This window comes from Petaurus breviceps, unplaced genomic scaffold (assembly GCF_028583685.1).
Source record: "Petaurus breviceps papuanus isolate PSGF00001 unplaced genomic scaffold, PetGlider_PUasm1.0 90822, whole genome shotgun sequence".
Classification (NCBI taxonomy): domain Eukaryota; kingdom Metazoa; phylum Chordata; class Mammalia; order Diprotodontia; family Petauridae; genus Petaurus; species Petaurus breviceps.
The window spans coordinates 21,075,161-21,089,738 of record NW_027187351.1 but is presented as its reverse complement, the minus strand read 5'-3'; positions in this window follow the sequence as shown (position 1 = coordinate 21,089,738).

Sequence of the window (14,578 nt, the reverse complement as noted above, 5' to 3'; positions counted from 1 at the left end):
CTCTTCAGGGAGCTTTTGAGATTTTTTTTTCTCTCTGGAAAATTCGGCTTTGTTAGGTATTCTTCTCTTCATTGGCTTTCTGAGCCTCTTTTGCCATTTGAGTTAGTCAATTCTTAAGGTGGTATTTCCTTCAGTAAGGCTGTTGGCTTGCTTTTCATGATTTTCTTGCATCATTCTCATTTCTCTTGCCAATTTTTCCTCCACTTCTTTTATTCAGTTTTCAAAATCCTTGCTAAGCTCCTCTATAACTTATAACCATTTCATATTTTTCTTGGAAGCTTTTGGTACAGGAGCTCTGACTTCTTTGTCTTCCCCATGTTCCATGCTTTGATGCTTTATGCCCCCAAAATAGGAATCTAAGGTTTAACTGCTGTGCTTTCTTTGCTTCCTTTCTTGTTCATGTTGCCACTCAATTATTTGACTTTTGAGCTTTTTGTCACAGTAGAACTCTGTTTCCAGATAGGATAACTTTGTCCCAAAAATCTAGGTCCCAAATAGCTGTGAAAACTCACAGCTCCTGGAGTTGGCTGCCCTATCTGAAGCCTCCACAGGTGGCACCTGGTCACATACCCCAGTACCTCCACTAATGACAGCAATCCAAATCCCAAAAGGTTAAATTAAGTGGTATTACTGCTCAGAATGCTCATTTGGTCCCCCTACAATCTCCAGGCCAGGAGCTCTGAAGCAGCCATGTGGTGGCAGCTGCACAGCCACAACCCCTCAGCTGCTTCTCCCTCCAGGGGCAGAGAACAGATCGCACTCCAAGATCCCCTGTTCCCAAAGTCCTCAGTGAACTTTTACTTTGCCTTTGGCATTCAGGAGTTGTTAATTCTGCAACTGGCCATAGCTGCTGGTCATCCACTCTCCTGAAGTCCCTCCAGGCCTCTTTGGTCAGGGCCACCTTGAGTGTAAAACCATGGGCTCATATGATGCTGGGCTTTGCTCCCAGTGTGTTATGATGGACCCTTCCTGCCAGCCTACCAGGCTGCCTTCAGGAGGAGATTTGTTTCTCTTGTTCACTTTGTGAGTTCTGTATTTCTAAAATTTGTTTGGAGTCATATTTTGTAGGTGTTTGAGGTGGTTAGTGGGGAGCACGTGGAGTTTTCCTATTTCTATGCACAACAGTTGTTTTTCTAAAAAGATATTTTACATCTTTTCCCCCATTTTTTCAATCATTTGATTTTTTTGGATTGATTCTTATTGTTTTATATAGTCATTATTCCACTTGCCAAATTATAATTATTAAGTGGTTATTTTCCTGAGTATGATTTTTATACACAGGATCTTAAAAATCCTATATGAGAGATAGTAGAAAGATTGGGAAAATAAATTAGAGTTATTCAAGAGAATTATGAAAAAAACATAAACATTATGGAAAACAGCTTAAAAGTAAAATTGACCAAATAGAAAAGAAAGCACAAAAGCTAATCTAGTAAAACAATACTATAAAAGTTAGAGTTGAGCAATTGAATGCTAATGACTCTATGAGACATTATGAATCAATCAAACAAATTCAAAAGAATGAAAAATGGAAGAAAAAGTAAAATACATTTTGGGGAAAAATCAACCAATCTGGAAAGTAGATCGAGGAGGGACAATATCAGAATCATTGGACCACCTGAAAGTCACAATCAAAAGGAAGACCTGGACAACAAATTTCAAGGGATTGTCAAAGAAAATTGCTCAGATATCCTAAAACCAGAGGGCAAAATACACACTGAAAGAATATACCAAACATCTTATAGAGGAGATCTCCAAATAAAAACCCTAAGGAACATTATAGACAAACTTTGGTATTATTAGGTCAAGCCAAAAATTCTACAAGAGGCCAGAAAGAAACAATTGATATATCATAGAGTTACAGTCATAATCACATGGGACCTGGATCCTGTAACCTTTAAGAAAGGTAATGGAACATGATATTCTGGAGGGCAAAGGAGCTACGATTACAACCAAGAATTGCCTATCAGACAAAAGTGCCTAGCACTTTAAGAGGAAATATGGTCATTTGATGAAATAGAATGATTTTAAACCTTCATAAGAAGACCAAAAATAAACCAAAAATTTGACCTCCCATACCAAAACACAAAAGAAGTGTAAATAATAACAAAGGGAAAAGGAAAACATGAGTTATTCAATTTAGCTAAACTCTTTACATCCATACACAAAAAGATGACAACTGAAACCCTTAAAATATTGAATCACTATCCATAAAAATAAAAGGAATATTCACAGAGAGAGGATATGGGTATAAAATAAATTTAAGGGAATGACATAAAAAAATAATGGATGAGAAATAGGAGTATGTTGAGTGCAAAAGAAAGGGAGAGGTAAAATGGGGGTAAATTATCTAACGTGAAGAGGCAAGAAAGATGTGTTATAATGGAGGGAAAGATGGGATGGTGGGCAATGGGCATTGCTTGAACCCTACTCTCAATATTGACTCAAAGAGGGAATAATCTGCACAATTAGTTGAATATAGAAATCAATCTTACCTTACAGTGATGTGGGAGGGGAGGAGATTAAGTAAAAGGGTGGTGACATAAGGGAGGGTAGATCAGTGGCAGTGGTAGATAGAGGCAAAACACTGATGGGGTGAGAAAGGGAGACCTGAGAAAGAGAGAAGAAACAGGAGGAAAAAATACAGTGGAGGGGCGGCTAGGTGGCAGAGTGAATAAAGTGCTGGGCCTGCAGTCAGGAGGACCCAGCCTCAGACACTTCACACACACACACACACACACACACACACACATAAACACACACACACACACACATAAACACACACACACAACCAAAAAACAAAAAAACTAACCGGGTAACCTTGGGCAAGTTACTTAACCTCAATTGCCCTCCAAACAAATGGAGGGAAAAGCTCAAGTAGTAAACATAACTGTGAATGTGAATGGGATGAACTTTTCCATAAAACAGAAGAGGATAGCAGAGTAGATCCAAAGACAGAATCCTACAATATGTTCCCTAGAAGAAACACATTTGAAGCAGAGAGACACACCCACAGAGTAAAAGGTAAGAACCTGTACCAAAATCTATTATGCTTCAGTTGAAGTTAAAAAAAAAAAAGTATGGTAGCAATCCTTATCTTAAACAAAGTTAAAACAAAAACAAACCTAGTTAAAAGAGATAAGGAAGGAAACTATAACTTTTTTCTTTTTTTTTTCCTTTGGAGGAAGGTAGGGAATTTTGGGTTAAGTGACTTGCCCAAGGTCACACAGCTAATAAATGTTAAGTGTCTGAGGTTGGATGTGAACCCAGGTCCTCCTGACTCCAGGATCAGTGTTCTATTCACTGTGTTTCCTATTCACCAAAAGGAAAGATGTTGCTGCTTTTATTGCAGGTGAGATTTACAAGGAAGCAGATTCATTGCTCATACAAAAGCTGGCTGAAGTTTGGCAGGTTATATGGAAATAAGAGACTAAACTCTAGGAGTTCAATTAGGCCTCAATTGTCCAATTCTATAAAAGTAAAGGAAATAGATTGTCCTATGATAATCTCAGGGGGTCTTTCCCTTTTAATCACTGGTAAAATTCTTCTGAGAATTCTCCTTAACAAATTGACCCTTCAACTGGAAGATGGTCATCTACCTGAGAGTTAGTGTGGCTTCAGAAAGGGCCAAGGAATGATTGATATGTTGTTTGCTGCCCAACAACTCCAGGAGAAATTCCAGGAGCAAAACAGAGGTCTGTATATACATAACATTTGTAGATTTGACCAAAGCCTTTGATACTGTGAGTCATGGGAAGTTATGAAAAATTATGCCAAAATTTGCTTGCCTGGAGAAGTTTGTAAACATTGCACATAAATTTTATGATAGTATGCTTGCCTGGTTTCTGGATAGTGGATGATGCTTTTGTATTTTTCCAGTCATGAGTGGAGTGAAATAAGAGTGTTTGCTTGCTCCCATACTTTTTTAACAGAATGTTTTCAGCAATGTGGCCAAATTTCCTTCAGTGAGGATGAACAGAGAAACAGGGTAAACTACCCACTGATGGTAAAGTATTCAACTTGGAAAAGCTCCAAGTGAAGACCTAAGTGGAGGGGATGCATGGTTTTCTGTTTACAGATGATCGTGCACTCAATACAGTCTCTGAAGCTGAGATGCAACAAAGTATAGACCAATTCTCTGCTACTTGTGCTCATTTTGTCCTAACAATTAACACCAACAAAATGCAATTGCTCCACCAGCCGCCACCACACTATCCATATGTGCAACCATCAGTTATAGCTAATGAAGTAGTTTTGAATGTTGTGAATAAGTTCACTTACCTTGTTAGAGTACATTCCAGGGATGTACACATTGATGATCAGACTGACACACACATTGTCAGAGCTGGCTCAGTGTTTGGAAGGCTCTGAAGGTAAGGGTAGGAGAGAAGAGGTTCTGAATTAACTACCAAACTGAAGTTCTACAAAACTGTGGTGCTGACCTCATTCTTGTATGCCTGTGAAACCTGACCACTTTACCAGAGCCATACCAGGAAACTGAATTGCTTCCATTTAAATTGTCTTAGGAAGATTTTGAAGACTATCTGGAAGGATGACACTGAGATCCTTTCTGAAACTAAACTGCCAAATATTCAAACTCTACTTCAGACAGTGCAACACTAATGAACTGACCACATTATTCAAATGCAAAATGCACACTTCCCAAAAAGACTATTTATGGAGAGTTCACACTCTCCTTAAAAGTGAAAGCATTTGTCTGCAAGCATTCAAATGGTGTTCAGAAGAAATGATAAAGAAATGCTCTCAGGGTCTCTCATAAGAGTTTTGAATTGATTGGGTGTCATGGGAGACACTGACACAGGAACACTCACCATGGTATGCCCACATCAGAGAAGGCACCATTCTCTAAAAGCAAAGCAGAATTTAAGTGACTCAAAAGAAACATAAGATCCAAAAATTCAAAGAATCCACCTAAATATTCATATGGATGATTTGTGTTTTACCTGTGAACATTCTGATCTTCCATTGGTTTGATCAGTCACAGTTAGATACACTGTAATTTGACTCCAGCATAGTGATGTCATTTTGGTCTGCTTAATAAATGAAGGATAATAATCAAACAACCAACCAACCAACTACCAATGTAGTCATAGAAGCATGGGAAGTGATATTTATGCATTAAATATTCACTCAATATTAGAGATGCTCAGGATATTAAAGATCATTTAGTCGAAGCCACCTCTTAAGAGATGAGGAAATTCACACCCAGTTTCCAGAACATCGCACATATACTCATTTGCAAATGTAGAATGACAGTAGACCATCAGGCCCCTTTATAGCAAGTCAGCATTTTACCCAGTTAAACACATGTTCCTCTCAATCAATTTGTCTAAAATGTACATTTATCCTTTTCTTGTTTATCTTTTTCTTTTCTTTCAATATAATTCTCAGTTCATATTTTATTGACAAATCCTTTATATATTTGCACTCCCCATTTTTACATTGCTTTATCTAAATACTTTTTATGACTGTTGCTTTTAATTTATATCATTCTATATAGGCATTATGCTTTTTTTCTTTTCCCATTAGACTATATGTTTATTGAAGATAGAAGCAATACTATTTTTAATCTTTATAATTTTAGCATATAACATAGTGCTTTGTATATAGTAAACAGTGATACTTAATATATTTTAATTTATTTAATTTACACTCTAATTTTATCTTCCATCTCTTCCTTATTTATCTTTCATGTATGATTTATGTATATGCTGTCTCCCTTCTAGAATGTAAGCTTATTTTTTTTTAACTTTTGGAGGGGGAGAGACAGGGTAATTGGGGTTAAGTGACTTGCCTAAAGTCACATGGCTAGTAAGTGTTAAATGTCTAAATCCGGATTTGAACTCAAGTCCTCCTGACTCTAGGGATGGTGTTCTATTCACTGTGCCACCTAGCTGCCCCTAGAATGAAAGCTTCTTGAAGAAAGATATGAATTTTAACTTTTTTGTTTAGTTTTTTTTTAAATCCACAGTGTATAACATATTATCTGCCAAATGTTAGTTATTTAATAAATGCCTTTGGATTAATGTATTTAACTTAATTTATCTAGTATTAATAGGTAAAACACATATTTTTTGAGCAAACATTTTACAAAAGAGAACTCCACTTAAGAAATTTTAGTCAAGAAATAATGTGCAGAATGAATTAAAAGGTACTGAGATGTCTAGAGAAGGATTAAGAGGATACAGTCTTTGAACAAGAATAACTAAAATATTGGTGTAGTTTTGTTAGGGATATATTGCATCAGTTGATTCAACATATCATTTATCCACCAGTCCCTGCCCTTTTCTCAAGAATAAAATTGCTTCATTATTTCTCAGGAAATTTTGATACTTATTTTTCAGGATTTTTACATAATGCAATGAGATCTCAAAATGTAATTTTAAGTGATAAAATATTTACCAATATGCAAGATTATTGACATTAATTTGCTGGACTACATTTTCTGCTACCCCTCTTTGTTCTTTTCCTTCATGATGAAGGAAAAAAAAAACTGTGCAATGTAGTAGTTCCAGTGTTCAACCTGGAGAGAGAGTTCCTTTAAATACCAGTTATGACATTTAATAACTGTTACCTTGGATATCACTTAACTTTTCTGACTTTTCTTCCTTTACTGAGTGGTGGAATTGTCCTAGGTTTTCACATCTTATTTCTATTGTTCTATGACTTTCTTAGCTTTGCTCCCATTTTGCATATTTCTCTTTTCTTCTATGATGATTTCTCTAAAAATAAACTATTTAAAATTATCTTATATTTATCTATATCTCCATAACCAGAATAAAAGAAAGTCAGAGACAGTGTGGCATACTGACAGCAGCAAAACACTGCATTTCAATTAGAAGGATTTATCTTTCAATCTTCCCTCTCATACTTAATATATGGAGAATATGAACAATTCAAAGAAATTTTCTGAACCTCAATTTCCTCATCTGTAAAATATACATAATAAAAATGGCTTCTACTGCACATGGCTATTGTCAGGATAAAATAAAATTCTTCATAAAAAGTACTTTGAAATCTTTAAGGCTCTATAGAATATTGGATATTGTTAGATCTAATTCTTCCTTTAAGATTTCAAATTTTTATGTCCTATATTGTCCATTGTAACTCATATATTAAATTTTATTCTTTGAAAATATCTCTAAGTCTTTCTTTATGTGACATGTCAAACTGAATTTAGGCAGCCAAACGTAGAACCTTTTTTTCCATCTTGATCTATAAAACACAGTAATAGTCCTTCTCACCTAATTTTGCCTTAAAAAATACTATAACTAGTCCCTGTCAGAATATGTGCCAGATACATTGTTATTAGACAATAGTATTCGAAGAAAAGCTATTGATAAGGTATAACATTTGGCCAACTGAAAGATCTTATCCACTTGATAATAATATATAATAAAATTATGAGTCATTGAAAGGCTTGTACTTTTACTGAAGTAAAACATATAAGCAGGCTTCATCCATAGAAAGTTAATTAAAATTATGGCCTAGGATAACCATATAACTTCATGGGATATTTTATTTAATCCTTGTATTTGAGGAAATATGTGTCTTTCACCTCTTAACACTGAGATGCCTAAGTCCCTACAATAACCATCTTCTTATACATTTCTTCATACCATACCCAAGAAAATGAGCCAGTACTTTCAAATTCAACTTCTGTCCAATCCCTGGCAGACATAAGTAAAAAAATAGTGATAATGCAAATTAACATTAATTTATATTTCCATTGAAATGTATGCTTTGCAAATCGTTTTCTCGTGCACTGTTATTCGATATTTAAATAGCTTGTTGAAATAGGCATCTTTATTTTGCCTAAGAGAAAGTTAAGGTACAATGACATCCCTTAGGATGATCAAAGAGTTAACAAAATAGCTACATTAGGAAGCTAAGTCTTCTGATTACCAATTCAATACATATTCCAAACTGTAAAACATTTAATATATTTTTTCATATTTTGCTTGATTTTTCATTGTTGAAGTCATACTTTTCCCTACCCCATAAAGTTAATTTATCCTTATATTCTGTCCTATATTGATTATGTCTACTTTGAACCACCAAGAAATATTTAATTAAATTTTTTCTTAAAATCAGAAAAAATATATGCATATATATATATATATGTGTGTGTGTGTGTGATTAAATGCATAGTCTAGTTTGTGAATATATGTACATGTGTTTAAATCAATATTTATTATACCATTAGTGTGGATAGATAAATAAATTCCCACATTTTTATATTTGAAATGAAATATCTCATTGAGTGTTGAAGTACTGTCAAAGATATTTTGCCTTGAAGTGAAATAAAATCACTTTACGCTCATCTTTTTGAAGAAATCTGTGAAAAACACTTAAAATGTTCTCAAATATCCTCCAGGACAATGTCAATATCTTCACACAATCTGCCTTGAATTTAGAGAAGGCATGGCAACTAAATGATTAATCCCATATGTCATAAACAATGAGGATCATTGAGTGATGAATTTCTGCCGTGGTACTTGGTACCAAATGACAAGATGGATATAAATAGCTAAATTAGCCCTGCCATTACTTGCTTTAGTAACTTTACATAGACAAGAAAACCATTCAGTTTTTATTTCTTTTTTTTCTATCTGTTTTTTACAGTTTTCAAAATCTATGTCCTCATGTTCATACTAATTTAGAGAAGTGGGAGAGGTTAAATTTCTCTTTATTTTTCCAGTTCTAATGTTTGGGATCCCCTAATTTTCCTTTCAGTAAAATGCAGTTTAAAAAGTACATTTATATTAGATGATAAAATTATAAGTAAATAATTTTTAATAGGTAATATATATACAATGATCATTTATTAGATTTTTTTTATAACCCAAGCACTGTGATAAGCATTGGTATCACAAAGAAAGGAGCAAAAACGGTTTCTTCTCTCAAGGAGGTCAAAGTTTATTTGGGAGAGATGAAAAACAACCCATAATATTGTCTTAATCATAATATCGGCTAACATATGCATCTCTACTTTTCCATAATTAAAAATTTCCTTATATTAAAATTTCCATAATTACATAAATACAATGGAACAGAGGTGGAAAGGAAACTGTATCACCACTCATGATTATTTTATCCCTGGGCACACATTTACTGGGCACATCAGTAGCTGTGGAATCTGTCATTCCTCTGCTCCAAACACCTTCTACTGGGTTCTTATGGTTATCATACTCCTCTCCTAGGCAATCAGGACAGTGTAGCCAGGAACCAAAGTATTCCATGGAGAGTATTGGAAAGATTCCAGAGATATACATTTCAGCCTCCTCACAATCTGAATTTATACTATTCCAGTCCACATAATTATAATCTACACATGAAACACACACTTCGAACTTAATGAAAATCATTTAAACAAAACTAAACAAACAGAAACTATATCTGTTTTATATATATTCCCTTATATGGATTTATTGATTTCCTATGAAAGGAAATAAATTTCAGAACAGGGAAGTAGAAAGAAAACAGGGAAAAGAAATTGAGCAGGGAAAAGAAAGCTTGATTTGTAAAATGGGACAGTTGGCACACTTACTAGTTGTGAAACCTTGGGCAAGTCACTTAACCCTGATTACCTTGTCTTCCCCCCCTCCAAAAAAATAAACAAGACAAAACAATACCAAAAACTAAATGGGGACATATTAGCTCTGTTATTTACAAATTGTTCAATCTTTAGGGAACTCAAATTCTTCAAATGTAGAATGAAAGGCTTTTGCTAAATGGACTCTAAAGTTACTTTCAGCTATTTAAAGTATTTATTCTACATTTAGTTCTTGCAGTAACTGAGGTAATGTGAAATGGTGAACTGTATAGTGATATGAAAATCTTTTCATATGCTCTAATGCTTTTCATGGAACTGCCAGTTTTGAGTCTTTTTTTTTTCCCTAGACAGTGGTGTCTTCCAGCTGATATATTATTGTAGCAGCAAATACCCCAGCATCCCCAGGGTAGCTGCCAATACAGGTTCTTAGATCTGCTTTGTTAAAGGAAAGCAACTCAAAGTGGGTTAACAAGTTTACTTTAATCAGTCAAATATATATCGTTTACCTAGTTCAGGGGAAAAAGGTCAGCACCCCGAACTTCAGAATACACAGACAGAATTATCAAGACAGAGAAACAGATCAAGTACCATGTTTCCCCGATAATAAGACACTGTCTTATTATTTTTTTTTTTAAAGAAAAACACCAGAGGTCTTATTTTCAGGGGAGGGATTATGTTGTCCTGCCTCAGCTCTCCTCTGCGGCACTGCTCTCAATGGCGCCAGCAAGCAAATCACTGGGGAAGAACAGGATGACGCAACGTGCTCACTGCTGCAGCTATGATTGAATGCAGCTCGGAGCGCGACGTGCGTTTCACCTGGGGGGGGGGATGGTGCATACAGAGGGTACCATAATGTAGCGTGTAGCGCAGGGGATCACCTTCACTACAGTAGCAATCTCAATAGGGCTTATTTTCAGTGGAGGGCTTATTTTAGAGGAATCTTACACAGTAAGGGGAGGGCTTATTTTTGGGATAGGTCTTATTATCGGGAAAACACGGTATACAGTTTCCAAACTGTCCAACCATTACATCCATACCAAATCAACATCTGGGCTTTTCAAAGCTGGGGGGGGGGGGCTCTCAACAACCAACGGCTTCCCAGAGTCTCATATGATCAAATCACAGAACACTTCTCAAAGTGAGCCCCAAAACAAAGCCTCAAATCAGGGTTTATATAGCCTTCTCCTGGCTCAGAGAATGTAACAACCTTCTGGACCCACTGGCCAATCAAAAATAATCTACTCAAAAACAAGCCTCCCACCCCAGGCTCCAGGTGCACTTTAGCCTAGGAGCAGGGAAAATCTTTAAATTTGTATTTCCATTACAATTATTGAAAAGTGGAATATGGTATATAGTTTTGAGTTTTACATGGCAAAAATAAAATGGTTGGGAGGTTTATCTATGCATTAGTTGTACAGGGATTATTAGCAGAAAATAATTATATGATTTAAATAAGTAGCTCATTAATCTATGATCTGTCACTCTCTTTCTTTTGGTTCTTCAATTTACATCTTCCTAAGTTCCCTGTCTTTATTCCTCATACAATCTGCTGACAATCATCTCATCTAATTTTCATTACTTCAAATAATACATACATTCAGGTTCCCAGGAGAAAAATCAAAGAGTCATCTTTAACTTCTCCCCCTCCTTCACACCCTATTTCTATTGACCTGCTTATTGATATTTATGCTTTACTAAAGTACCTCATTATTCCTGCATGAACTAGTGTAATAGCCTTCTTATTCATATTTCTTCCTTTCTAACTGATCCTACATATTACCTTCAGAACAATATTCTTAATTCAGTTATTATCATATTTCTTCTTTTTTAAAATTTCTTCCATTCAAAAAATCCTTTAATGACTTCCTTCACATTGCATTACACACACACACACACACACACACACACACACAATCTCCCTGTGTGCAACTTGAAGTCTTTCAAATTTCTTCCCCAACTTATCTTTTCATCTTTACCTTCCACTATTCCCCTTTATACAGAAGGATGCTATAACCCAGCTAAACAAGACTACACTTTATGGTTTGATGGCACCCATGATTATTGACTGACAACATGAAACCCATTCTTTAATAACCAGCTCCAATTTCATCTCTAAAGTAATTTTTATCAAAAAATATTGTACCTAGCATTTTACATAATTATTTGCATATTTTACTTTCATTTCTAAATTTAAAGTCTTTTAATATCAGGGATTAGAGACGATGAATTTTCATTTTTATATCCTTGAAAACAACGCCTTGCACCTATCAGAAGTTCATTAAATGTTTATGGAATGAATAAATGAATCATTTATTTTCAAGACTTGAAACATGGTAGTAAAGATGAAGGGCAAAACCATTTTACTCCAAAAATCTTTTCTACTCTATACTTCCATTTCATAAGAATAAATTCTATTTAAAAAATTCCTTTAAATCCATCTATAAGTGTTTTTCAAATGAACAAGAGAAAATTGAAATATTGATTTTAATTTTTCACACCACAAATATATATTCAATATTGATATGCAACGATCTATAAAATTAGAACTAGTAAAATGAATATTACTCTATATTATATTAATCTAGCATAATTGAATAGCGTATATGTATATACACACAGATATACAGTCATGTATGTATATAGTTGTGTCTATGTATGAATATAGGTGTGTAAATATGACATAGATTATTGTAATTGAATTGCATTTCATATACACATACACTATATGTATGTTTTTACACACACACACAAGAAATAGGTCCTTAATTTTCAGATATTTTGAAGTTCAAGAATACAAAAATAGTTCTCTTCACTAAGCTCACTCAACATATTGTCAACAGGCTATGTATATATACATATATATGTTTATTTATAAATATATAGATAATTAACATATTGTGATTTGATCATGAACAGATATACAAATAGAAAAGACTCTAAATTATCTACATTACATCTGAATAGTAGGTATCAAAATACTTTAAATACATCTATATAAGAGTATATATATATATATATATATATACATATATATACATATATAATATATAATTAATGAATAAACTTCTATACTTTGAAAATTATTAAGTCATGGAAGATATGTTTTGGTCATTAAAACATTCAAATATTTGCAGATATACTTTCCTTAAAAGAAGATTTATTTGGAGATAATATAGTTTCAGCCCCTGTGTCATACACTTAGCTCTTCTGTCACCTTGAATAAGTTAGTTAAATTCCCACAAATATTTCCCCATTTCTAAAATTATCTAGTTAAGTCTGATAATCTCTAACTTTCCTTCCAGTTCTAAAATTATACATGTTTGATCCATGGGGATTTCTATTTTTATCATAGCTTGGAGTGATTTTTCCCCAAAAAAATATCCATTTTCAGGATGTATCTCTTTGGGTAATCTAATCAAACATTCATTTTCAAAACTTTCTGTCTATTTTGACACATCACTATTTTAATTTATTAATATATAGTTTATAGTATGAGTCTTTGTATGTATCTAAGAGTAGACTGTCAAGTAAACTTTGGTACATCCTTAAGATTGTCATTGAAAAAATTCCACTTCTTAAAATGTCTTAATGAAAACATAAAATTATACAATAGTACAATATCAATTTTTGTATTTATTCATTATTAAATTATTTAATTTCAATTAATGGAATATTTGTAATCAACATAATTAGAAGAAACAAATCAATATGTGGACGATTTCCAAGCAATATGTTTAATTCTGTATATCTAATATATCATTTTTCTCCCAGAGGATAGAGGGTATATTTAATTATCTGACTCTTGAAGTAATGATTCATTGCTCCTGTGGTTAGAGTTATGAGATATTTCAGTATTGTTTTAATCATCAAACAAGTCACTTCTCTATTTGCATAATCTATATATACCTTATTCACATGATCCTTGTGATTTTTTTTTCTAAATCTGTTATATTCTTCATTTCTTTTGGTACTATAAAATTTTATACATTCACATGAAAATATTTTCTCAGTTATTCCCAAATTTATTGACATCAACTCTGTTTCCACATTTTGCTATGACAGGAAGTGATACTCTATTTTTTTTTTAACAGGGATGCACTTTACCTCTCTCCTCAATCTCCTTGGGACATATAACTCAGAGAAGCATCACTGAGATAGTTTTGTGAATTGTGGAGTATAGTTAAATTTGTTCTCTACAATGGTTGACTACAATTCACAACTAAACCAAGAAAATAATGGTAGTTTTTATGTAAGATGAAAAATAAAACTAATTTATATGTTTTAATTCTCATGACTAAGTTAACTGCAATTACAGAAATTTCAACTCCAGACCAAATGATATTTATACTTAAAGCTATTGATTTGTAAAAGCATATCTTTATCCTCTGTAACTCTTCTGATAAATCATGGTACCTGATGCAAAATATATTCTCATAAGATTTCTTTTCTGCCTACTTTTTTTTGTGTGTGTGGAAAATATTTGTACAAGTGGTATTCTGGTAAGTGTTTAGGAGCTGGCTTTATGAATAATATATAAATGACATACTTAAACTTAATGTACAGGATTAATAAATTCTAAAGTCTAGACAATCAATAAAATAATAATTGAAGCTTTGATTTGTAGTATTTGTTGATTATCAATATGTAAATATTCAAACTAAAAATTTATGAGTTGATATGAACCAGTGCTAGAACATAATTTGTACAAGTAAAACCTAAGATGTTTTTTGAAAGAACATGACTTTCAACTTCATTGGCATTTCATCTCCTCCCAGCACAATATCAATGCAGTTTGTAGCTGAAAAAAATGAAAAATTCAATACTATAAATCATTTTACAATTAAATATTTTATTTTATTTTTTTAAGCAATTGGGGTTAAGTAACTTGCTCAAGGTTACATGGCCAGTTATTTCTGGGTGTGGTGCTAAGTATCTGAGCCTGTATTTGATCCCCAGGTCATCCTGACACTGGAGCCGGTGCTCTTACTCACTGAGCCACCT